We start from the raw sequence: 27,628 nt of genomic DNA, 5'->3' as shown, positions 1-27,628 counted from the left end.
CAGAGCAACCAATCAGATTCTACTTAACATTCATTCAGCACCTTCTACAGGATAATAGCTAGAATCCGATTGGTTGCTATGGGCAACATCTCCACGTCTAAAACCTCTCACTTTAGTCTATACGCCCCTAGGACCATTTAAAGTTATCGTTGATTTTTGCTGAATTTGACTCTGTTCCAGATTTGAGGTGTTGGTATCTTTTCCTACAGCTCACGAAAAACTAAACCCCAGCAGGACCACCCCCTCCCCCTACAGCTGGCCGCAATGCTCAGGGAAATATTGTACAAAACACTTTTTCTAGTATTTGAAAGCTGAATATTTGTGGGATTAAATTTTGGCAAAAGGCAGACCGGTGAAAAACACACTCACACCCATAGAACAAACAGCAACGTATTTACAGGATGTGGCAAGCTCTCCCCTTCCGTGCATGAAATCGTAATCTCCTTGCTAGCCCGGCGGAAATATTGCTGGGCATTCAGGTTGGTTATGACGCTACCAGAACAGCAGCCGTATAACATTATACCGCATGTGAGGTGCAAAACACAAAAGAAAGAAAAGCTATAGAAACTCAGATAATTGGGTTCTTGGTATATATATATACACAGCGCAAAACTGCAATGTAAAAACCCAGCTTGTGAAAGTGAGCCAGATGAAGCGGCAGGATAAACATACTGTGTACCGTAAGGCGAGCCATAAACTTCCCGCATCCGCCAGTCATGTGGCACCCTCGCTCTGTACATTCATATCACTATTTATATCTGCAATGTACTTATTATCAGGCAAAGCACATCAAGACATCTCACTCCCTGCCTTCCAGTTCTGACAGAACAATATGTCACATTCAGTGTAATTAGACGCATAATAGGCTCCAGTTATCTGATGTGTATATTAATGAGGTACTGGTTACATGCAAGCTCTAACTTACAATGTATCCGAGAGCAGGGACACAAAGCCAAACTGTAGCTCACTGTGAACACCCATATTCATAATCAACATTGTAATTATGGCCCACCCATGCCAGACAAGCCAATGTTTAGGAGCTATAACACCGGATCTGGATGAATGACATAAAGTCCAATGATATTAATGTCCTGGTGGAGCCCCCACATGGAGCGTCTGCTGCTGACATGAGGAGATAGCTTAACTTTGCAGGTGCCAGCTGTGCTCCGCAATATTTGTCATGGGTTGGAAGGGTGGCGCGTTTATATGATGACATTGGCAAACGCCACTCTCGCTAAGATGCTGTCCTCCTAGCCTGCTGGGATCCCTTTGGTGAGGGCCAAGGTGGCATCCACCTCAGTTGTGGATTGCAAGAGACTTCATCCCCACTTCCCAATACCATGCTCTCCCCAATACGAGTGGTAGCAACAGAACCCAAGGGAGGTGCTCTACATCACGCCAAAATGAGTAAAAACACCCCGATGTTGCCCTTTCAAGTCCCCCCTTATAAAGAGGAAGGGTCCCTTTATCCACAACCCCATGGACTAAATAGAGTATTTCCACACTCCAAACCGGCTCAAATACGCACAATTGTTGATTAGCACCGGCCGGCCCTACTAAGCTCTGCCTATATGTGAGAACGCTGCGTCCCACCTCTGCCATGTTTCTACAGCCTTACAATTTTGTATGCAGTTCTTCATAGGTGCATAGGCTCCCATATACGTTACGAGTGAGCGTAAAGCAGAATCACGCCAGCAGTGCTACGCAATGAGTGCTCACTATGCATCAGCCCCTCTGTGTGCTGATACAGCAGATACTGTAATCCCATGTTTTTGTATATGGTGCTTGACAATGTATCATTTTTCCTTAAAGGATAATATACATATAAAAGGGTTAATTGGGGTGGGGGGCCATGATCGCATGGAAGTATGCGATGACAGCGCTGAAATGTATTAAATAGCACACGCAGAGACAGGGGCTCTGAAAGGAGCCCGTCCCTGCAATGCACTAAGGACCTGATTCAGACCCGTTCGCTAGCAAGCGGCCGCTCGTTGCAGACGATGTTCACTAATGTGCGCATGCGTATAGTTCGCAAAGCGCGTGCGCAAACTAGAGGTGAGCGGGTTCGGATTTCTGAAATCCGAACCCCCCCGAGCCCCCCCGATCCGAGTCCGATCCGAATCAGGCTCGACTTTTCCCGCCTGACTCGGATCTGAAATCAAGGCAAAACGTCATCATCCCGCCTTCCGAGTCTCGCGGGTTTTGGATCCTATATAAGGTACCCGCGTCGGCGCCATTTTCTCACTCGGCTGTGGACAGTGAAGAGGGAGGGTGGGAGTTAGGGCTGTGTAGTGTAGTGTAGTGTAGTGCTGCTGTTGTCCACTACTTCAAAGTCCATAGGGGCTGGCTGTGTTGTGCTGTGCTGCTGTTGTTAATAGGGGCTGTGTCCACTACTTCAAAGTCCATAGGGGCTGGCTGGACTGTGTTGTGCAGTCAGTTCTCCATAGGGGCTGTGTCCACTCCAAAGTCCTGTGCAGTGTCCCAGTCCTAAAGGGGTGCTGTAGTGTTGTCCAGGGGGTGCTCTGTCCATCAGGGGTGCTCCCCCCAAGTGCTAAAAAAATAATATATTTTCTGTGTTTGTGAATTGTGTGCGCAGTAGCCGCACGTGCATCAACAAAGTAGTGCCAAGCGTGCGCCTGTGTCATAAGTAAAGGGACGGCTGGCTTGACCGTTAAAGGGTGCTGTAACCCCCGAAAGTACACTCCAGTCCAAACCAAAAAATAAATTATTTTCTGTGTTTGTGAATTGTGTGCGCAGTAGCAGCACGTGCATCAACAAAGTAGTGCCAAGCGTGCGCCTGTGTCATAAGTAAAGGGCCGGCTGGCTTGACCGTTAAAGGGTGCTGTAACCCCCAAAGTACACTCCAGTCCAAACCAAAAAAAAATTATTTTCTGTGTTTGTGAATTGTGTGCGCAGTAGCCGCACGTGCATCAACAAAGTAGTGCCAAGCGTGCGCCTGTGTCATAAGTAAAGGGCCGGCTGGCTTGACCGTTAAAGGGTGCTGTAACCCCCGAAAGTACACTCCAGTCCAAACAAAAAAAAAATTATTTTCTGTGTTTGTGAATTGTGTGCGCAGTAGCCGCACGTGCATCAACAAAGTAGTGCCAAGCGTGCGCCTGTGTCATAAGTAAAGGGCCGGCTGGCTTGACCGTTAAAGGGTGCTGTAACCCCCGAAAGTACACTCCAGTCCAAACCAAAAAAAAAAATATTTTCTGTGTTTGTGAATTGTGTGCGCAGTAGCCGCACATGCATCAACAAAGTAGTGCCAAGCGTGCGCCTGTGTCATAAGTAAAGGGCCGGCTGGCTTGACCGTTAAAGGGTGCTGTAACCCCCAAAGTACACTCCAGTCCAAACAAAAAAAAAATTATTTTCTGTGTTTGTGAATTGTGTGCGCAGTAGCCGCACGTGCATCAACAAAGTAGTGCCAAGCGTGCGCCTGTGTCATAAGTAAAGGGCCAGCTGGCTTGACCGTTAAAGGGTGCTGTAACCCCCGAAAGTACACTCTAGTCCAAACCAAAAAAAAAATTATTTTCTGTGTTTGTGAATTGTGCGCGCAGTAGCCGCACGTGCATCAACAAAGTAGTGCCAAGCGTGCACCTGTGTCATAAGTAAAGGGCCGGCTGGCTTGACCGTTAAAGGGTGCTGTAACCCCCGAAAGTACACTCCAGTCCAAACCAAAAAAAAAATTATTTTCTGTGTTTGTGAATTGTGTGCGCAGTAGCCGCACGTGCATCAACAAAGTAGTGCCAAGCATGCGCCTGTGTCATAAGTAAAGGGCCGGCTGGCTTGACCGTTAAAGGGTGCTGGAACCCCCAAAGTACACTCCAGTCCAAACCAAAAAAAAAAATATTTTCTGTGTTTGTGAATTGTGTGCGCAGTAGCCGCACATGCATCAACAAAGTAGTGCCAAGCGTGCGCCTGTGTCATAAGTAAAGGGCCGGCTGGCTTGACCGTTAAGGGTGCTGTAACCCCCGAAAGTACACTCCAGTCCAAACCAAAAAAAAAAATATTTTCTGTGTTTGTGAATTGTGTGCGCAGTAGCCGCACGTGCATCAACAAAGTAGTGCCAAGCGTGCGCCTGTGTCATAAGTAAAGGGCCGGCTGGCTTGACCGTTAAAGGGTGCTGTAACCCCCGAAAGTACACTCCAGTCCAAACCAAAAAAAAAATTATTTTCTGTGTTTGTGAATTGTGTGCGCAGTAGCCGCACGTGCATCAACAAAGTAGTGCCAAGCGTGCGCCTGTGTCATAAGTAAAGGGCCGGCTGGCTTGAACGTTAAAGGGTGCTGTAACCCCCAAAGTACACTCCAGTCCAAACCAAAAAAAAAATTATTTTCTGTGTTTGTGAATTGTGTGCGCAGTAGCCGCACGTGCATCAACAAAGTAGTGCCAAGCGTGCGCCTGTGTCATAAGTAAAGGGCCGGCTGGCTTGACCGTTAAAGGGTGCTGTAACCCCCAAAGTACACTCCAGTCCAAACCAAAAAAAAAATTATTTTCTGTGTTTGTGAATTGTGTGCGCAGTAGCCGCACGTGCATCAACAAAGTAGTGCCAAGCGTGCGCCTGTGTCATAAGTAAAGGGCCGGCTGGCTTGACCGTTAAGGGTGCTGTAACCCCCGAAAGTACACTCCAGTCCAAACCAAAAAAAAAAATATTTTCTGTGTTTGTGAATTGTGTGCGCAGTAGCCGCACGTGCATCAACAAAGTAGTGCCAAGCGTGCGCCTGTGTCATAAGTAAAGGGCCGGCTGGCTTGACGGTTAAAGGGTGCTGTAACCCCCGAAAGTACACTCCAGTCCAAACCAAAAAAAAAATTATTTTCTGTGTTTGTGAATTGTGTGCGCAGTAGCCGCACGTGCATCAACAAAGTAGTGCCAAGCGTGCGCCTGTGTCATAAGTAAAGGGCCGGCTGGCTTGACCGTTAAAGGGTGCTGTAACCCCCAAAGTACACTCCAGTCCAAACCAAAAAAAAAATTATTTTCTGTGTTTGTGAATTGTGTGCGCAGTAGCCGCACGTGCATCAACAAAGTAGTGCCAAGCGTGCGCCTGTGTCATAAGTAAAGGGCTGGCTGGCTTGACCGTTAAGGGTGCTGTAACCCCCGAAAGTACACTCCAGTCCAAACCAAAAAAAAAATTATTTTCTGTGTTTGTGAATTGTGTGCGCAGTAGCCGCACGTGCATCAACAAAGTAGTGCCAAGCGTGCGCCTGTGTCATAAGTAAAGGGCCGGCTGGCTTGACCATTAAAGGGTGCTGTAACCCCCGAAAGTACACTCCAGTCCAAACCAAAAAAAAAATTATTTTCTGTGTTTGTGAATTGTGTGCGCAGTAGCCACACGTGCATCAACAAAGTAGTGCCAAGCGTGCGCCTGTGTCATAAGTAAAGGGCCGGCTGGCTTGACCGTTAAAGGGTGCTGTAACCCCTGAAAGTACACTCCAGTCCAAACCAAAAAAAAAATAATTTTCTGTGTTTGTGAATTGTGTGCGCAGTAGCCGCACGTGCATCAACAAAGTAGTGCCAAGCGTGCGCCTGTGTCATAAGTAAAGGGCCGGCTGGCTTGACGGTTAAAGGGTGCTGTAACCCCCGAAAGTACACTCCAGTCCAAACCAAAAAAAAAATTATTTTCTGTGTTTGTGAATTGTGTGCGCAGTAGCCGCACGTGCATCAACAAAGTAGTGCCAAGCGTGCGCCTGTGTCATAAGTAAAGGGCCGGCTGGCTTGACCGTTAAAGGGTGCTGTAACCCCCAAAGTACACTCCAGTCCAAACCAAAAAAAAAATTATTTTCTGTGTTTGTGAATTGTGTGCGCAGTAGCCGCACGTGCATCAACAAAGTAGTGCCAAGCGTGCGCCTGTGTCATAAGTAAAGGGCCGGCTGGCTTGACCGTTAAAGGGTGCTGTAATCCCCAAAGTACACTCCAGTCCAAACCAAAAAAAAATTTATTTTCTGTGTTTGTGAATTGTGTGCGCAGTAGCCGCACGTGCATCAACAAAGTAGTGCCAAGCGTGCGCCTGTGTCATAAGTAAAGGGCCGGCTGTCTTGACCGTTAAAGGGTGCTGTCACCCCCAAAGTACACTCCAGTCCAAACCAAAAAAAAAATTATTTTCTGTGTTTAGCCGCACGTATATATCAAATCGATATAACATAAATGGAGGACCAAACTTTCTCCGATAAAAATAAAATAGAGAAAGATCAAGAACCACTTCCTCCTAGTGCTGAAGCTGCTGCCACTAGTCATGACATAGACGATAACATGCCATCAACATCGTCTGCCAAGGCCGATGCCCAATGTCATAGTAGAGGGCACATACAATCCCAAATGGCAAAGTTCAGGAAAATGACCTTGAAAAAGACATTTAAATCAGCTGAAGAGAAACGTAAACTTGCCAATATGCCATTTACGACACGGAGTGGCAAGGAACGGCTAAGGTCGATCCCTAGTATGTTCATGACTAGTGGTTCAGCTTCACATGACGATGGAAGCCCTCCTCCCACTAAAAAAATCAAAAGAGTTAAGCTGGCAAAAGCACAGCGAAGAACTGTGCTTTCTAAGAAGATATCACAAATCCCCAAGGAGAGTCCAAGTGTGGTGGTGGTTGCGATGCCTGACCTTCCCAGCACTGGACGGGAAGAGGTGGCTCTTTCCACCATTAGCACGCCCCCTGCAAGTGCTGAAAGGAGCACCCACAGTCCACTTGCTGATATGCAAATTGTAGATGTCACTGTTGAAGTACAACAGGATGAGGATACTGGTGTAGCTGGCGCTGAGGAGGAAGTTGGCGAGGAGGATTCTGATGGTGATGTGGTTTGTTTAAATCAGGCTCCGGGGGAGACAGTTGTCCGTGGATGAAAAAGCCCATCACGGTCATGCCTGGGCAGAAGACCAAACATTCCACCTCTTTGGTCTGGCAATATTTCTATCCAAATCCGGACAACAACTGTCTTGCCATATGTACCATATGTAAAGGTGAAATAAGTAGGGGTAGGGACGTCAACCACCTAGGAACATCCTCCCTTATACGGCACCTGCAGCGCGTTCATAAAAAGTTACTGTCAAGTTCAGAAACTTTGGCTAAGACCGTAAGCAGTCCAGGGACACCTAAATCCCGTTGTCCTGTTGTATCCAAGCGCCTGCAAACCACACCGTCAACTCCCTCCTCGTCAATTTCCTCCTTAGTCAGGATCGGAAGTAGTCCTGCAGGCCATGTCACTGGCATGACTGACTCTCCTATCCGGGATTCCTCCGGAGGATCCTGCATTGCTACGCCTACTGCTGCCGCTGCTGCTGTTGCTGCTGCTGGGAGTCGTTCATCATCCCAGAGAGGAAGTAGGAACACCACTACTTTTACTAAACAATTGACCCTCCAACAGTCCTTAGCGAGGAGGATGAAGTACGACAGCAGTCATCCTGAAGCAAAACGTATAACTGAGGCCTTGACTGCTATGTTGGTGTTAGACGTGCGTCCGGTATCCGCCATTAGTGCAGTGGGATTTAGACAATTGATGGAGGTAGTGTGTCCCCGGTTCCAAATCCCGTCTAGATTCCACTTCACTAGGCAGGCGATACCGAGACTGTACAGAAACGTCAGAAAAAGTGTCCTCAGTGTCCTGAAAAATGCCGTTGTACACAATGTCCACTTAACCACGGACATGTGGACAAGTGGAACAGGGCAGACTAAGGACTATATGACTGTGACAGCCCACTGGGTAGATGTATCACCTTACACAGCAACAGCAGCAGCGTCACCAGTAGCAGCATCTCAGAAACGCCAGCTCGTTACAAGGCAGGCTACGCTGTGTATCACCGGTTTCAGTAAGAAGCACACCGCCGACAACCTCTTAGAGAAACTGAGGGAAATCATCGCCCAGTGGCTTACCCCACTTAGACTCTCCTGGGGATTTGTGATATCTGACAATGCCACCAATATTGTGCGGGCATTACATCTGGGCAAATTCCAGCACGTCCCATGTTTTGCTCACACAATAAACTTGGTGGTGCAGAATTTTCTGAAAAGCGACAGGGGCGTGCAGGAGACACTTTGGGTGGCCCGAAAAATTTCTGGCCACTTTCGCCATTCAGCGACTGCGTGCCGAAGACTGGAGCGCCAGCAAACACTCTTGAACCTGCCCCGCCATCACCTGAAGCAAGAGGTTGTGACGCGGTGGAACTCAACCCTCTATATGCTTCAGAGGATGGAGGAGCAGCAAAAGGCCATACAAGCCTATACATCCACCTATGACATAGGCAAAGGAGGGGGTATGCACCTGACTCAAGCGCAGTGGAGAATGATTTCCGTGTTGTGCAAGGTTCTCCAGCCCTTCGAACTTGCCACACGTGAAGTCAGTTCAGACACTGCCAGCTTGAGTCAGGTCATTCCCCTCATCAGGCTTTTGCAGAAGCAGCTGGAGAAAGTGAAGGAGGAGCTAAGACGGAGCGATTCCGCTCGGCATGTGGGACTTGTGGATGAAGCCCTTCATTCGCTTTGCCAGGATTCCAGGGTGGTCAATCTGTTGAAATCAGACCACTACATTTTGGCCACCGTGCTCGATCCTAGGTTTAAAGCCTATGTGGTGTCTCTCTTTCCGGCCGACACAAACCTGCAGAGGTGCAAAGACCTGCTGGTGAACACACTGTCAGCTGAAGCGGAACGTGACACGTCAACGGCTCCTTCTTCATTTTCTCCCGCAACTGGGGCTGCCAGGAAAAAACTTAGGTATCCTAAGCAACCCGCTGGCGGTGATGCAGGGCAGGCAGGACCAAGTTTGGACATCTGGTCCGGACTGAAGGACTTGGCAACAATTTCTGACATGTCTACTGTCACTGCATATGATACTGTCACCATTGACAGAATGGTGGAGGATTACATCGGTGACAGCATCCAAGTAGGCATGTCAGACAGTCCATACCTGTACTGACAGGAAAAAGAGGCAATTTGGAGGCCCCTGTACAAACTGGCTCTATTTTACCTGAGTTGCCCCCCCTCCAGTGTGTACTCCGAAAGAGTGTTTAGTGCAGCCGGGAACCTTGTCAGCGAAAGGCGTAGGAGGTTGCTTCCACAGAATGTGGAGAAGATGATGTTCATCAAAATGAATTATCAGCTCTTCCAGGGAGACCAGCCTCCAGAAGGTACAGAGGGACCTGTGGTGGTGGATTCAAGTGGGGACGAGTTAATACTTTGTGAGGATGAGGATGTACACACTGAAGAGGGTGAGGAATCGGTGGATGAGGAGGATGAGGATGACATCTTGCCTCCGTAGAGCCAGTTTGTGCAGGGACACATTAATTGCCAGCTTGTTTTGTGGGGGCCCACACGAACCAATAATTTCAGCCACAGTTGTGTGGCAGACCCTGGCGCTGAAATGATTGGTTTGTTAAAGTGTGCATGTCCTGTTTATACAACACAAGGGTGGGTGGGAGGGCCCAAGGACAATTCCATCTTGCACTTCTTTTTTTTCTTTGCATTATGTACAGTTTGGGGCCTAGTTTTTCTAACTGCCATCCTGTCTGCCACTGCAGTGTCACTCCTAGATGGGTCACGTGTTTGTGCCGCCCACTCCTGTCGCTTAGCATAGTCATCCAGCTACCTCGGTGCAACCTTTTGGACATAAAAACACCATTGTGAGGTGTTCAGAATAGACTGGAAATGAGTGGAAATTAAGGTTATTGAGGTTAATAATAGCATAGGAGCAGAAAAACCTACTAATTCTGTGATTTTAGCTGTTTTTATGCTTTTTTTAAAAAAAATACAGATCCAAAACACAAAACCCAGAACCCAAAACACGGAAGGGTGGTTTTGGCAAAACCAATCCAGATCCAAAACACGAAGAAAGATCCAGATCCAAAACCAAAACACAAAACACGAAAAGTGGCCGGTGCACACCCCTAGCGCAAACTAGTACGAGGTATCGGAATGTGCTCGCTCGCCCTGCCAAGACAGCCCAGTGGAATGAGTGACAGGAGAGGCCGTTTGTGGGTGGTAACAGGGGCAGGCCAGTAGTAACGGGGGAGTGGAGTTGCGGACGCAGGCATGCCAGAGTGTTTCCACGCCGTTTCATAGACGTGCATACTTACCAGGCAGCGTCACAGTACACGTCACCTGGGAGATTTTTATACAGAACTGCTCGCAGTGCTTGCGGTAGGGTACTGTCAACCACAAGCGCTGCGGTCTGATCCGATGGTTCCCCGATGTACTGATGGTTGTATATAATTCCTGGAGATGACGTACGCAAGTGGGCGGCTAAAGACAGGCTGGTGGGTGTCTATAAACACAAAGTGATCGCTCGCCAAGACATAGTGGGCGTGCTTATGTCTTGCTGTGCGAGCGCCTGCCTTGACGTCACTTAGCTGAATTTCCATACGCTGGGAGCGAGCGTCCGCAACTAGCGAACGGGTCTAAATCATATCCTAAGAGTGAAGAGACTCTCCTGGAGGAACCCTCTCCCGGTAAATTTTGCGATGTGTAGACCATAGGCTACAGCAGCACAAAGCCATCTTCAGATGGCGGTAGCTGCGGGGGCCAAACCCTGTAATGCTTTGGATTCTGGAGCTTGATAAATCAAACAGTATTGCACCACCATAGAAATCTACGCGGCCTGCGGCTGCTGTTGGAAATGGTGGAGCCGCAGCAGATATCGGAGACACATAGTACGAGTGTCCACAGCTCCGACCGACGCGGGAATACAGAGAGGTACGTGTAATATAATAAGGGCGCAGGGTGTGTGCAGTGGGGCCCCTTGGTCCTGGGGCCCGTGTGCACGCATTAATTATAGATACGCCAATGACCACAGTTGTCACCTGCTTCTGATTGGCTGATTACTTTTAAACTCCTCCAGTGCTTAATTCATTAGTGTTGCGGCTGTATTACATGAAGTCGTGGCTCTCTATTCCCATTACTTTAGTGACATTTTATTTTCCTACCGCAAAGAATATTCCCATTTGTTTTGCATTGTTTTTTTTGTTTGATTTTGTTTTTTAAATGGTAAAACAACAGATGTTTGTATTTAATTTGTGTTTGTATGTAAATACATTTTTATTAATTAGTGTCAAGATAAAAGACCTGATTTACAATTGCACGTAGCTCCGAATGCACACGGATCAAATAATTTTTGTTCTTTGCATACAGGGGCTGATTCACTACTGCACGCAACTGCGATTACGCAGTTGCCGCGTTACTCGCCATTCTGAGTTTTGCGTGTGCAGTGTGTATGCCGTATCACCTGCAGCCAGCAAAGGGTCGGTGTAAATGCCAGGGATGACTGCCGGGGACGCTGCACACAAAGATTTGTATGGCTCAGAATACTGAAATGAAATCGCATCCGCAAACTGATCGTAACGCGTATGCAGATGAGTCACTGGCCGAGCATCACAGCGCAGCTAACTGCTCAGAGCCATCCACGCCACACGCGACCGCGCGTCCGGTGCGATCGCAGTGCGCGCCAAAGTGTACTGTAGCGTATATCTACTGCGGGGAATCGCATGGGGCGATGCATGCGCACGATTGTGGCCAGATCAGCCACAATGTAACTGGACGCATCTGTAGAAGCTGATTGGTTGCTATGGGAAACTTCTCCACTGGTCTAATTCTCCATCCTTTTCACTGCTTGGTAAATAAACCCCTAAGTATGGTCACTGTAAGGAGCGCTGTAAATTTAGGCCCTGATTCAGAGCTGGACGCTCTGATGGAGCACTCGCTCTGAATCAGGGCCATCCCTGCTCCTTTTTGGCGCGGCCTACTGGCCGCTCGCATAGCTGTGGGTCACCACCCACAGCTATAGCGAGCGTCCAAAATGATGGTTGCAATGTAGTAGGGTCTCGCTACCGCAAGCCCTAGAGTGCTTTTGGCTCTATCAGAGCCTAAATCACTCCCACTGACATCACTAGTGATGTCTAGTGGGGCCAGCCCCAGACGGTAAGCGTTCCCATGGGAACGCCTCCGTCTGGGCAGCCACGCCCCCTTTGGTGCGAGACCCATAACGACGGCTTGGCCATCGTTATTCGGGTCTCGCGCATGCGCACGACGGAGCCGCCTCCATCGTGCGCATGCACACTTGGGCAACATTGACCCGCTTGCGAGTGCTCAGCGCTGGCGAGCGGGTCTGAATCAGGCCCTTAGTGCAGAGTGGGGGAAATATAGCGGTAATTATTAAATATACTTTAAGATATATAAAAAAAAAACTTCTCCAGGCATCCCTCAGTCCCAAGCATTCCAGATAATAAACTCTATTCCTGTATACAGTCACAACACAGCGCTTCCTTCATCCTAGATTTTCCGTGATCTCCGTGTACACAGCACAGTACTGCCCACTGATAAATATCATCCAGGGACCTCACGGCCAGCGAGAGCCTGTATTTGTTTTGCATTTAATTCCAGTTTAAGCAGCCACAAACTAAAATAAGACCCTGCTACAACACAAGCGAGTGTCCCCATTTACAGCCTTACCACAACACCACAAGGCTTTCGTATGTGAGCGTGTCTGCGGCTGGGATGTGAGGGACGGATTGCCAGCTCAGACAGAAGACTTGCTGTGAGCGATTACCTGTGCAGAGAATACATGCTGACAAGGCCCAGCAGTGTATAAGCAGGCAAATGGATATTATGGGGGAATTCAAATGTTGGCTCTGCCTAATGAATGCATGACAGGGCAATTCAATTGTTGCTCTGTTGGGGCGCGATAACCACGGACGCCAGCATTTCTGCTCACACCCTCCTGGGTTGTCGAGCAGAAATGTGCGAAAAGTCCGTGGTTTGGGCGCCCACACCGGAGTTAGGGCGAACTAACCTGGAGTTTAGATGCTGCTTTACTCGGCTAAACCCTGTCTATTTGGGCGCGACATACATGATAAAGCAAGGGCGCCCAAAAACGATTGAATATCATCCCACGATCTCCCGTCACTGAGATAGAGCGCGATAAAACAATTGAATCACCCCCTACATGTCTCCACACAGTGGAGGCCGCCATTGTCTGAGTTTAAACAATATATAGCCATCAGTTCACCTGGAACTAGCGACATCCCTCACTCACTGTTACCAGTTACCCCAAGCGATTGACACAAGCAATGGGTTTCCGAAAATCCACAAGCCAACTGGAGCTCCTGTCAACAATTTAGTGCAGGGACCATTGTGGACGTGGCCCAATAGGTCTTACATTTCCGCTTAGGGAAGCTGTGAGATACAGAGTCAGCTGCTAATTGGATAACACAAGGTTTTTCCTGTCATCGGTACAGCATTGAGTGCAGAGTTAACGGATATTCATTAGCAAAGTCAATTGGCATAATATTTAATATGGGAGCTATTACACAGCACATGCTACCATATATCCCAGGATGGGGTGGGTTTGGGATCCCGGCGGTTGGCATGCCGGCGGTCAGAATACTGACAGCGGCATCCCGACAGTCGCAATCCCGACACCTTGAAGGTAAGTATGCTAACCCTAACCCCGAACCCTAACTCTCCCTCCCCCAGCCTAACCCTAACCTTCCCCACCACAGACTAACCCTAGCCCTCCCCCTAGTGCTCAACCCTAGCCCCTAAACTTAAGGATGGCAGTTGCGTCGCTGAGAGGCAGTAAGGAAGGGGCTATAAGGAGACTCCCCAAAGCTTTCTTAAAGAGTTTAGCATGTATGTGAAACACACAAAGGATTTATTTAAGAGTCCTAAGCAGGGCCGAAACTAGGGTTTTTGTCACCCGGGGCAAGACAGTAATTTGGCGCCCCCCCCTGGTAATTCCCCCATAGTAATGCCCCCTGCAGCAGTGCCCCTATAGTAATGCTCCCTTCAGCAGTGCACCTATAGTAATGCTCCCTTCAGCAGTGTACCTATAGTAATGCCCTCTGAGGTAATGCCCCTGTAGTAGTGCCCATATAGTAATGCCCCAGTAGTGCCCAGAATGTAATGCCCCCATAGTAATGCCCCTGTAGTGCCCAAATGGTAATGCCCCTGTAGTGCCCATATGGTGTTGCCCATATAGTAATGCCCCCTAGTAATGCCCCTGTAGTGCCCATATAGAAATGCCCCCCAAGTAATGCCCCAGTAGTGCCCATAATGTAATGCCCCCTAATAATGCTCCTGTAGTGCCCATATAGTAATGCCCCTGTAGTGCCCATATAGTAATGCCCCCTAGTAATGCCCCTGTACTGCCGCTTACAAAAATAAAAGGAACGTCCGGTCCGCCCGGCTGCTCCTCAGAACTATGGGAGAGACGTCATGATAGTTCCCGTGGGGAGAGCCGGAAGCAGATTCAGGAGAGAACGCCAGCCTCCGGCTACCGCGGCGCTGCAGGGAAAGAGACGGGTGCCCGCTGGTAATAACATTTCAGCGGGCATCCGGCTTGGAGCCTCCCTGCAGTGCCGGGCTGGAGGACACTGGCGCCGGGTGCAGCGACACACCCACACCTCCAGCCCCCCCCCCCAGTTGCGGCCCTGTCCTAAGCTTCGGGTCCGTGCATTACTTCTGGAAACTCAAGGTTCCTATCGGGGCTGACCAGTTTAATACAAGTCCCTAATTTACCTGCAATTTGTTACATTTAACAAATACATAGGACAAAATTTACTAAGCGGCGGTTTGACGACGGGTTCTGTTCTATTCTAAACCCCGGCGGTTTGGTGGCGGGTTCTATTCTGTTCTAAAACCCAGGGGTTTGGTGGCTGTTTGCCAGCGGTTTCTAAATGACAGCCCTGTTCTATTCTATGCTAAAATGTGTTTTGACTGTGGTTTGGCAGCGGTTTTGCTATCTGCAGATTTACTAAGGCCAAAACCGCTGCAAAACTGCCATCAAAACACATTTTAGAATAGAATAGAACAGGGCTGTCATTTAGAAACTGCTGCAAAACCGCCACCAAACCCCCGGGGTTTAGTGCAGAATAAAAACCGCCATCAAACCGCCAGGGTTCAGAACAGAATAGAGCCCGCCGTCAAACCGCCGCTTAGTAAATTTTGCCCATAGAGTCCACCCATACCACTAACATAAATTTTATACTGCAATATGCGGGATCAATCATGGACAGATTCTCTTTTCCTGAGCTACAAGATCATAAGGCGATCAGCTTTTGGTTACAGGGGTAGTGGTTGCTACATCAGCTGCAGATAAATTAGTGGGAACTTGTCCAAAGGTATCACTCCTCCCCAACAGCACTGTAATTGGTATTTTACTGTTCCATAATGTATGTTCTTGCATTTGTGTGTGTTGTAAAATAACACATGCACATCCTTCCCTAATAAGTCCCAACAGAGGTGGTGTCAGGCCGCCCCACTGCAGGCACTGCTAAAGATTGGCCACCAGGCTCAAGGTATTAGGTGCCTGTTAGCTGCCTGCCCTGACCTTAGACATTCTAATGGAGACTGCTTCGCTGCACCTGCCTGAAGGTCCATTATTATTATTATTATTATTATTGTTATTATTAATAATACAATAAGTTCAAACAGACAGTACAGGGAAAGAAAAAAATTAGTTATATTCCTATACAGCTGACCGACAGATAATAATAATAGCAGTCAGTAACCCAGTGCCCTGGGAGGGCAGACACAAAGGATCAGAGCGGCTGAGTCAGTAGGCAATCACTGGTGACAAGCATAGTGCAGGGTGTGAACCATAAGGGTGGAGTGCCCTGCTCGTGAGAGCTTACAGTCTATGGGACAATAGCACAGTTTAGCCTAATATTGGCCTCTCCTTTCTGTTTCTGTGAACTTACATCTTGTTTATCCTGTTCTGTACTTGGGTCTGGTACCTGGAACACCTCTGACTCATGCATAAGGCCTGGGGACAACTGAATATCACCGTGAGCCAAAAAAATGTGGTCTGCACACGGATAATTAAAAGTGATAGAGAAAATCAACAAATTACATATCCAAACAAAAGTTCCGTACAAACTAACGAACAAAATGTCAAAGAAACAGTTTTTCGTGATAAAGTTGCAATTTGGAAAAATCTGAGTTACTATTCTTACACTTCCAATATTGTACCAACAACAAATAAATGTTTACTATGCAAATATAGGTGTAACCAACTAACTATGGTATGTGAGCTACAATTACAACTACTTTGTGTCCTCTAAAATGAACAGTAAAACTGAGTTACCAATCTGTTACATATACCCACTTTTTAAGATGGGAAGGGTACGGGATGCCGATGCTCGAGGTCCAGGCGGTCAGAATCCCGTCGCCGGCATCCCAACCAGGTTACAATCCCGACGTCTCCAGGTAAGTAAGCCTAACCTAACCCCTAACCCTCCCTCCCCGCAGCCTAAACCTAACCTCTCGGCCTAGTGCCTAAACCTAACCTCTCAGCCTAGTGCCTAAACCTAACCTCTCAGCCTAGTGCCTAAACCTAACCTCTCAGCCTAGTGCCTAAACCTGACATCTCAGCCTAGTGCCTACACCTAACCTATCAGCCTAGTGCCTAAACCTAACCTCTCAGCCTAGTGCCTAAACCTAACCTTTCAGCCTAGTGCCTAAACCTAACCTCTCAGCCTAGTGCCTAAACCTAACCTCTCAGCCTAGTGCCTAAACCTAACCTCTCAGCCTAGTGCCTAAACCTAACCTCTCAGCCTAGTTGATTATCTTGACACATCTATACTTTACACTTCACTATCACCTTTCTTCCATTTTTCGTGTGATGCCCTGGGAGTGGTCCTTGGCTACGTTCTTTTGGGCTGCTCTGCACCTCGGACGTGAACCCCTTAATGTTAGGGATGCCGGTATAGAGGAGCCTTGACGCTGGCCTGGCGCTTATTTACAAATGTATGCAACCAATACCTCTGAATTTCTATTATCATGTAGGATTCAAGTATTTTTGCTAATATTGCTGCAGTGTGCTGGAGGGAATCTTCTTTTTTCTGTGGTTCAGTGTAAACCCCGCCCTTTACAAGCACCTGAGCAATATCATTAAGCTGATGTGAGCGACCGCCATACTTTCTATTTGCAGTTCTGAGAGGCATGAAAGGAGCCAGCATTGGGAGGATGTCCGTATAGTGCCATTTGGATCCCCGGCCTGGGCTGACTAGCGGTTAGGGCTGATGCTGCGGCTGGGGGCCCAGTGAAAGGGCTCCCCTGGCTGTGGCATCAGCCCCCCACTAGAAAAAGTCTGGTGCTGGTTCTGGAAAATACAGGGGAACCCTACTCATTTTTTTCCTCTGTATTTCCAGAACCAGAACTGGATCAGAGCCCAGTGCTGGTTGTGCATAATACAAAGGACCCCCTACGTCGTTTGTCCTCCATATTTAGGCAACTGGGGACGGTTCTGACAAGCCCGGTGCTGGTTGTGCTTAAGTATGAGGGACCCCTGCATCGTTTGTCCCCTGTATTTAAGTACGCCCAGCAAAGGGTCACTAAAGCCCTGGTCTTGCTGCTTTTTTGGGGGGGGGGCACGCCATTGTTTTTTTTTTTACGCATTTTTTTTTACCGCAGCAGCACAGACGGGTCTCACGGACCCGTCTGTGCTCTGTGTCAATCACACAGATGCAAGTAGCACGGAGATCCTGGGTCTGTGCTACATGCATCTCTATCGTGTACGATGTGACAAACAGCATAAACATACGTGTGTCACATCATAAACGATGGTTCGCAGATCTTTCTGCAAAACCATCTGATCTACGATGCCGATACACGACGTGGGGGACGTGCATCGGCATCATAATCGTGTATGAAACACTACTTTTCACACGATTGGTAGTTACGATCAGTCGAAAATGGCCAGATCGTGTGACACTTTACAGCTGACACTTCTAACTCATTTGTGGCGAAGCAGCTAAACAAGTCTACATGGACCAAATAGGATTTGGGCTTAGCCCTGGCCAAGAGCTGGGTAGGCCCAATACTGAGGTTTTCTTGCCACAGTACCACCATCATAGTGCTGGTGGTAGCAATTTCAGTGAGACCACAGTTTAGCACTTGGGTGGTGGAAGCTGCAACAAACACACCTTCAAGACGTACCTGGGGCTTCTTCAACTCTGTAGCCCTTATAAGGTGGGTTATCATACCCTTACTGTACTCAGGCTACATCAGCCCATCCCCTTCTGTCCACCTCTTTAAATGGAGTGAGTCACAAAATAGATATACTCTCTATACAGGGTCCTGCAGCTGTAATTTATACCCTGCTGTAGTAGTGAGCGCTAAGCCAACCAACACCCCACAAAATAGATATAAGTCTCAGGACCTGATTCAGGAAGGATCGCAACTGCTAAAGTATACGCAGACGGACAATTATTGCGCACTGCGTGTGCATATGCATCGCAGTGTGTGAAGGCACCACAGTGACTATGCTGACCTATTGCAGTGATTTACAGGAAGGACCGTTTGGGGAGGGGGTGTGGTGGCGGGGGGGTGGTCAGAGAAACACAGGCGTGCCAGTGCATTTGAACGCCGCTACAAGGGGCGTGCATAAATTAGCCACTCCGATGGCATACGCAGCTTCAGCTCTCACTGCGTGCAGGAAAGTTAGCAATTTAGTGGTTGGGTCAGAACTGCCTTAAATGTACGAGGGGCTCCGATGTACTTCGATGTTACAGATGTTTTGGCTGGATTGCAAGGTATTGCGGATGTGCGCAAGGGGAAGTGGGCGTCTACATGTTGTCAGTGAGAGTGCTCTGCAATAGCAATTGCGTGCGCGCATGATTAATACCGCCATCACAGTTGCGATCCTTGCTGAATCAGGCCCTCAGTCTGCATACAGACTGGAACTTACTCTTTTTTTACGCTGCGCATGTGAGTACGAAAAAACTCCTTCTCCGACTGTACACAAGAGAGCTGTGGTGATGACGGAGAATTAAGTCATTGCGCTTTACTTTTTTAACAGAGCGGCAGTGTGATGTCAGTGTGACATTTAACAATGTATTTTACTGTAATCTCTGAAAAATTCGATTTTGGGGGGGGAAAGTTATTTGGATTTGACTATCCATCCCTACTGATAATCAGTTTGGCCATTTTCTGCCAAACTGTGTGGGTGCCCAAAATCAATGTCCACTTCAATTAAAATTTGGACTGATATTACGTATAAAATACATATAGTGGGAGATGTATCAAGTCTCGTTGAGAGGTAAATTGGAGAGGTTGTGCAAAGCGACCAATCAGCTTCTATCTGTCATTTATCTAGCACAGTCTTTGGGCAACTGCTCCACTCTATCACTCTCCAAGGCTTGGTACACCTCAGCCTAAGGGGAATATTTCTCAAAGCTTGGAGAGAGATAAATTGGAGAGTGATAAACTACCAACCAATCAGCTCCTGTCATTGTTCAGGCTGGGGGTCTCATTCAGACCTGCTCGCAAGCGCTGAGCTTTCACAAGCGGGTCGATGTTGAGGCGCTGCGTATGCGCAACGGGCGCACTGCACGAAATTCTCTCACTCCGGGGCTCACTACAAAAGGGGCGGCTGTCGATGGTGACCGACAGCTCGCACCGTTTTATAGGCGTGGCGGGGGGTGGATGGCCAAACTGAGGCGTTCCCAAAGGAACGCCTGCCATTTGGGGGCAGCCCCACTGACATCACTCGTGATGTCAGTGGTGAGCTACCGGCTCTATTAGAGCCAAAAGCTCACTGGGGCTTGCGGCAGACGAGACCCTACCACAAGGGTCTCGCCGCAAGCCCTGATGGTCACGATGCCATCAACCTGGCCACTTGCTAAAGCTGTGGGTGGTCACACACAGCTTAGCGAACGGCCAGGAGGCTGGCTCTTTACAGAGAAGCGGTCGCCCTCATTCAGAGCGAGCGTTCGCATTTTGCGAGCAGCTCTGAATGAGGTCCATATTCAGAAAACCTGCTTATGCCTCTATATGCCTGTCTCCCTGAATAAAGACTCTCTCCCATTGTCTTCACCAGAAATGGTCAAATTTTTAATTATTATTATTAATTAATTAGGTAAAGAACATGTATATCAAAATAGTATTTTTACTATTTTAGTGGGTAAATATTTTTTAGAGATGTCTAGCACCACCCTGGGAGCAGATTAATTTATACCCAACGCTCCCAGTGGCAATAGACTCTACAGTGGCATTACCCCCACCTTAGAGAGTGCGTTCATATATATGCCCCTGTCCATACGTGTAAATTGTAGTATTATCCCCCAACCCTCTGTGTCCACACGTGCCCATTATAGCATTAAGCCTCAACTCTCAGTGTCAGTAGATCCAGGGGTAGACCAAACCTATCAGGAGAGGATGTTTCTGCTTGTTTCCAGTGAGAGGTGGGCTTGGGTTGCGTCAGAGAGGAGGGGGAGCCACCCAGGATCGCCGGTGACACCAGCGTATACTGACGCCAGCGTATTTTGAGTATAGGTCGGGACGGACCTGAATAGATCCCTCAGAGGCAATAAAGTGACTGAAGTTCCCTTCTTTGCACTTTTTTAATTGCCGCATGCTCTCCAGGATAGCGATCGCACAACATTCTGGGGTACAATATCAGCGGTGATGTTGGCAGCCACAAAGCCAGTGGCAGGACAGGACATATGCAGAACTGATTTTCTTAAAAAATGCAGAGCCTCGGAGGAGGAGGGCATGGTCGCATGGGATGCGTCGATGTCAGTAGAAGCTCATCTGGTGGGTCCCATTATTATTATTATTATTATTATTATTATTATTATTATTATCCTTTATTTATATGGCACCACAAGTGTTCCGCAGCACCTTACATAGTACATAGAACTAATAGGTGAACAAGAAACAAGTAACTTACAGTACATTACAGTGCAGGACAAGGACATGACTTATATACATTGCTGCAATAGCGAGTAAACACTCACAATAAGCAGCCGGGATTTGGCAGTCACATGTTAGGTGCCCTTATTGGGCGTAAGGAGTAGAAGAAAATGTAAAGAGAAGCACATGAGGGAAGAGGTCCCTGCTCGTGAGAGTTTACATTCTAAAGGGGAGGGGCAAACAGACAGGCGTGACACAGAAGGGGAGGGGCAGACAGACAGGCGTGACACAGAAGGGGAGGGGCAGACAGACAGGCGTGACACAGAAGGGGAGGGGCAGACAGACAGGCGTGACACAGAAGGGGAGGAAAGAGCATGAGGTGGGTTAGGATGAGAGATGGAAGGTCTTGATGAAGTAGTGGGTCTTGAGAGCCCATTTGAAGATTTGTAGAGAGGTGGAGAGTCTGATAGGGAGAGGGAGAGAGTTCCAAAGGTAGGGAGCAGCACGGGCAAAATCTTGGATGCGGGAGTGGGAGGAAGTAATTAGTTGGCAAGAGAGGCGGCGTCTATTTGTTGAGCGAAGTGGACAGGCGGGAGTGTGAAGGGAGATGAGGTCAGAGATATAAGTGGGAGATGATTTGGTGAGGGCTTTGTAAGCAAATGTAAGAACCTTGAATTGGCATCTGAAGGGGAATGGGAGCCAGTGTAGGGCTTGAAGGAGAGGGGAAGCAGATGTAGAACATTTGTAGAGGAAGATGAGCCGAACAGCAGCATTGAGAATCGATTGTAGTGGAGAGAGGTGAGAGACTGGGAGGCCAGCTAGGAGAAGGTTACAGTAGTCCAATCTGGAGATGAACAGTGAGTGGATGAAGGTTTTAGTGGCATCCTGGGTGAGGAAAGGTCTAATCCTGGAGATATTTTTTAGGTGGAAACGGCAGGACTGCGAGAGGTGCTGAATGTGTCTGCAACTGTGCTAGTTAAGTGGTTACTCTTTCTACACCTGATTTTCTTTATCCTTTCTCTTACGCATCTAAAAAGGTTATATACACTATCCTTGTGTATCAATGCTTATTTCCCTATAGATTGTAAGCTTGCAAGCAGGGCCCTCTTACCTCTATGTCTGCCTGTTATTACCGTTTTGTTCTATAAATGTTTCCAGTTGTAAAGCGCAACGGAATATGTTGCGCTACATAAAAAACTGTTATTAAATAAATAAAATAAATAAACTTACTGATTGCAATTTTCTCCTAGTGGGACCCAAAGATTAGCAATCATTAGGGGCAATGCAGCGTTTCCCAGATGATTGTGTAAAAAATTCAGCAATGTATGGGGTTCAATGACTGATGATTCCAGTAAATCAGGTTGTCCAATTTACCAACTAATGGGGGCTGTAGATTGCTAGAGTATGTTACCGATCAGCTGTTTTGCAGACCGTTCCTTGTAAAATGATGAGCCTTTCACGATTGGCAGATCTGTTCTTTGGTGAAAATGATCTGCAAATCACTGACGCATATAAGCAATGCATGGGCACAGATTGGTGGGTCGGAGAATCGATAAATTAGGGGGGAAAACGCAGATCTGTGAATATGTTTTTGTGATTGCTGGTGTCTGGGGCCCATTAGCTTGAGGTGTTGTACATATAAATTCTTTCTTAGCCTCCTCCTGCTAAACCAGATCTAATACTTTATCTATATTCTTCTGAGTCTTCTTGTAATTCTTAAAAGAAAAAAAAATATTTTTGCTTTAACAATGCTCCCGACCTTGGCCAGGTGTTCTCATTGTATTCTTTGACAAATTGTCTTTAACAATTTTTAGAAAATATAGAAATTATTTTAAAAAAAAACTGCTCCCTACCTTAGAGAACCAGGCTGCCTTTATGGTACTTTGTGTCTCATTCTGTCATGCATGACACAGATTGTTGCTTTTCCTCAAGCTGCTCCTGTGCGCTCCATTCAAATGCCTCCGCCATGCCATAGGATCACTTAAGTATATTTTCACCTACGAAGACAGCCAACCTTAAACCTGACCACTTAATTTTGGTGTGGTGTATTTTCTCCTATGTCTTTATAACAACCAATGATCCACCCAAACACGCCCAAATCTACCCATACCCTGCCCCGATCCGTCCAAACCCACTCCGATATGCTCCTATTGAGGTCCGCAACTTGGGACAGTCCCATTACAATCAGAACAGTTGGGACGGATGCAAACAGTTGCTAGTCAGATCTTTAGAAGAGTCACAGGTTTAGCCTTGTCACTGTATTAACCAAAATAGTTTTTTCAAATATAATGATATTTGCAAAAACAAATACAACTTTGTAACCAAATACAACCAAATACAACTTTGCCATCTTATATCCACTCTAAGAACAATCACAGGGCTAATTCTGTAACCATGCAGGGCATTAGAGCATCCACAGCTCTTGACTAACCTGTAGCCAATCAGAACATTAGGATAACCAAGGGATTTGCTCAAATTAGCCAATCAGAGCATTTGGACACCCATGGGTCTTGCCAGGGCCATAACTAGGGGTGTGCGACCAGTGCCACTGCACAGAGCGCAAGGGCTCTGTGGGCGGCACCTTCACCTACCTACGTCCCTTGCTTCCGGCTAGTAGGATGCCTGGAACGGCACCCTGCAACTGTCCTGAGCATCCTGTGGACGCTCCAGATGGACCGATTGCAATCTGTGCAGCTGAGCAGGTGTCCTCAGGACTCCAGGTCAGCGCTGCACTTACCGGTACTGCCCCTTTTGCTCTGCACTTACCGGCCCAGCCCCTTTTGCACAACATCAGGGGGCGGGGCTGGCACAGGGCGCATTTGTATCCTGTTACAGCAAAGTCAATCTCACCATTAGAACAGCCAAGTGACTTAATTAAACTTTAGCCAATCAGAGTATTCATGTAACAAATATCAAAAGAACAAAAGCAAAAACTGATATGTGTGAAACAACAAACTATATATAGATTCAACTTGTCTAATACGTGCACAGGAAAACACACTTCCTGCAGAATGAGCCTTATCTCTGCACAGTTAAATAAACTTCCTAATGAGTAGAAGCTGCTTGAACGCCAAAGATAAAATAAGATATCAGCCATACACTGAAACGGAACAAGGCCCCTTGTAATTACTGAAAATAATAGAATGCTGGTGGTTTTACCATTCAGTAACTTTCCAACACAACATAGGACATAGGACCGGAACCTGGTGCACAGGTAACGGCAAAAAGTACTGGAACCCATATCAAGCAGATCGACAATTTTCTAGCACAATATAAAAAAATTAAAGGAAACAACCGCGGGATTGCTTATGGTTACAGCCAGTGGTGTAACTATGGAGGGTGCAGGGGGTGCGGTTGCTATGGGGCCCGGCGGCTTAAGGGGCCCGCCAGCCCAGCGATCACACCCCCTGCACCCTCCATTTGCTGGGCGCCCGCTGAGATTGTGATACACCAAGGAAGGGATGTTTTAAATGTCTTAATTGTCTGACCTGCAGATATTTACCTCCAGGAAACAGCTTTGGTCACCCTTGTAGTAGCAAACAATTCTATATAGACCATCATCTTACATGTACCACAACACGTGGGATTTATTTAATTACTTGTCCATGCGGGTTGAGCTTTGAGTGGAGAACGGATAGGCAGTGTAGGGAGCGGTGAACATTACCACCGCCAGCACTGTCAGGAGTCATAAAGGATGCTGTAACCCTCTCACTCATTTTGGGGAGTTCTCCCAGATTTCCAGGGAAGATCAGCCTCCCGAATCCTGGACACTTCCCCCAGCGAGTTGATTGGTCCGGAGCTCAGTGACACAATCGCACCCCCTTCCCTCCCCAATGATCCCCCCTGGACTCAGTCATTTCAAAGGTAGCAAGCGTCAACTAGCCTTAGCTGGTCCAGCATTTATGAAGGATTATCTGTATAAAAAAGTGGCTTCTTATTGAACTGGCTGCGGCTTCCGTGAATAGCCGGGAGAAGGCACTTACTGCACGCAGTAACTGGAATTATTATCCACAAAGTTAAAGAACCAGAAGAAAGAAAGAAATGAAATGACTGAAGCATCACCATGAGGAGCTCTGCTAAAGAGTTTAATAAAGTTTTGTGCAAAAAAAGGAGAACATTTTAATTGTCATCTTTTATATTTGATACATGACACTCCAAATTACTGGGATAACCCCTGTGCAGAAAACCAAAAGGATTCTGGATAAAACAGATCTGGTACCAGTATATATATGAAGCATGACTATATCCCAGGGGAAAAAAAAACATTTGAATATGGCAGATATCACCACAAGATGTGAGGTAGCGAATATTTGATCATTACCGCAGAAATTGCCCAGAACTGTGTGCTTCCCTGAGGCCACACTGTGCGTACAGCCTCCTCTGACACCTACAGCAGCAAAATCATCTGAGCTGTCAATATGACATCCACCCACAGCCATCACAGAGCAGACAAGTGCATGCCAGAGACTGAACTAGCAGCTTTGTGTCAGGACTATATCAAGCATTTACTGTAAGCATCATTCGTATGCACAGTCACTGTGGTAAATTACGCTTGCCTTGACCGGTCTACATTAATAGCATTAAATTCAATAGTACACTGGAATGTTTTAAGTAACCCAAGAAAAAAAGTGGGGAATCCTCTAGTAGAGGCAATGCCAGCTGCTGTGGAGGCTGTCAGGCATGCTGGGATTTGTAGTTCCACAGCCTGTTGCCAACCTCTGACCTAATAAGTAGACAGGTGTATGTGTCCATTGACACTATTCAGATATAGAGTTGCAGGAAATCCTGAATTTTTTTATTTAAATTGAGTATTTTTTATTGAAAATGTTTTCCTATTAAACAATACAATATAACAATAAATCAGCAAAAAAAACCAAACAATAATTATCACACATCAAAATTGTAAAACTGCAGAGCATAAAGAAAACAAAAAACCTACTGCATATATAAACGTATTATATAAGTATATGAAAAAGAGAATAATAGACTTAGTGCAGAATAGTCTCAACATCATCTAGTACAGAATATACAATATATATTACGCTAGAGCATTAACACTTAAATGATAGGGCACATGATGCAAGGACAATTTAAGCACATCTAGAGCATGTGAACCCCTGAGGCAGTTCTTTGCCTGACATATTTCAATGCAAGTAGAGAAATATATTTTAGAAAATATTTAAGTTTGCAGTATGCAGACCCCTTTCTACTGTCGGTCCCTATACAGTGTGTTACCCAGCAGTACCCACATCAGTCAAGCACAGCTGACTACAGATCGCCCTCTATGAACATCAATGGGTACAGCAACCCAGCTCCAATTGTTCTTAACCCTTAGGAACCCCTGAAATGAAATGCACAGTATTTATTTATTTATTAACAGTTTCTTATGTAGCGCAGCAAATTCCGTTGCACGCTTTACAATTTGAATCAACATTAACATTATACTGGGTTGTAAAAGACATACATACATACATACATACATACATACATACATAAAAGACATACATAAGGGGAAGAGGGCCCTGCACGCAAGCTTACAGTACATACCTAGGATAACAGCACTCACTTCACCCAGCAAAATGTAACAACCCAATGATACAAGTATCTAATAGCAGAAAGATAATCCCTACTGGGTATAATATGACTGAGTACTTACATACAGTATGTTGTCAGGTAACCCCTTCACTCCCAGGGCAAGGAGAGCTACAGACAGTGGTGCAGGTAGAGACCTCCTGTCCTGTGCGCAATTTACTCAGCCACTGGTACAGTTTGCGCCCCCAGTACAGCCGGTGTGTTTAGGAGCCCGAAGCAAGCAACAGGCAGATGGACTGGGTAGAATCCACTAATGAACAAGCCTGCAAGTTGTATTTTTAACTCCCATTTCCTTCCTTCCTCTTGAAACTCAATTCGTGCAACATAAAAGCTCAGAGAGATGAGCCGGCAAATGGGGCGCAGCATGCATAGAGCTGGTCCCACTCCCCAGCAGCTATTTGCATGATGTGTGTATGCATAAGCCACAAATACATAGAAAAAATTGGGGAGGGGGGGGGGGCAGCCCCTGTGCTCACCTGGAGTGGGGAGGGGGGATGCTGGAATTGCTGCTGCTTCTCCCTGGGTCAGTGTGTCAAAAGCTGGACCCCTCTTCCTCTTCTGGGCACAGGGCTTGCAATGCTGGGTCAGGAGTGGGAGAAAAGGATTGTGACTGAGCGAGGCTGGAGAGTGTCAGAGAGACAGAGAGAGACCTTGGTAATGTACAGGGAGAGACAGAGAGAGACCTTGGCAATGTGCAGGGAGAGACAGAGAGAGTGTGGAGTAATTCTCTGTGCACGCTGAAATACAGGCAGAGGGAGCCTGTGCACTCTCTCATTCCAAAGCATGCACACAGGTTACCACCAGCAGAGGAGGTGGTGCTGCAGCATATTAGGGTCCATCCACACGAGGATCCGGGGGCACAGAAGGGGTGGGCTGCCTACAGTGGGATCAGCTCAATGTGCCGGATCGTTACTTTAGGTCATGTTGGAAGAAACACAAAGGATCCTGTTGTGTGAACGTGGATCTGGTTAAACTTTTCTTTATTTTCTTATAGATTACTATCATTACTTTTAGAATGTAAGTTCTCTCATGGAGAAGGCAATCCCTACATTTTACTTTTCGGTTTGCATTAATTTTATATACCTTATATATCCCTATGTTATGTATGTCCTGTAGTAGTATTAATAATAATAATAATAATAATAATAATAATAATAATAATATTAAGAATAATATTTAAGGTTGCCGCAGAACCTCTTAAGGCCCCTACACACTACACGGTATCTTTAACGATTTGTCCGATTCTGACACATCGGAACGACAAATCAGGGCGATAACTAGGGTGGTGCGACCAGTGCCATGGCACAGGGCACCGCAGGGCAGGGGGTGCTGTTTGGACCTGTAAATTTTCCTGTTTATTATCATTGTCACTTCTAGCTTCCTCTTATAATATCCCCTGCATCTCCTGGCTGCCCCAGGA

At 47.1% G+C, this 27,628-nt stretch overlaps 1 protein-coding gene across 2 annotated transcripts in view; it reads right to left on the bottom strand.

Moving 5' to 3' along the window:
• LBHD2 (LBH domain containing 2) overlaps nucleotides 1-26,991 on the bottom strand; it is a 95,647-nt gene extending 68,656 nt beyond the window's left edge. Inside the window, exon 1 of one of the 2 annotated variants that reach the window (XM_088464283.1) lies at nucleotides 26,685-26,991. The gene's annotated coding sequence lies outside the window, so the exon portion shown is untranslated. Of the gene's footprint in view, nucleotides 1-26,272; nucleotides 26,581-26,684 lie in introns of those variants that run through there. The other variant, XM_088464284.1, reaches the window with a different exon arrangement.
• Between the last annotated feature and the right edge of the window lie 637 nt (nucleotides 26,992-27,628).

Source organism: Taudactylus pleione, unplaced genomic scaffold (genome assembly GCF_031769625.1).
Source record: "Taudactylus pleione unplaced genomic scaffold, aTauple2 ptg001628l, whole genome shotgun sequence".
Lineage (NCBI taxonomy): Eukaryota > Metazoa > Chordata > Amphibia > Anura > Myobatrachidae > Taudactylus > Taudactylus pleione.
This window is presented reverse-complemented; position numbering and strand designations above follow the sequence as displayed.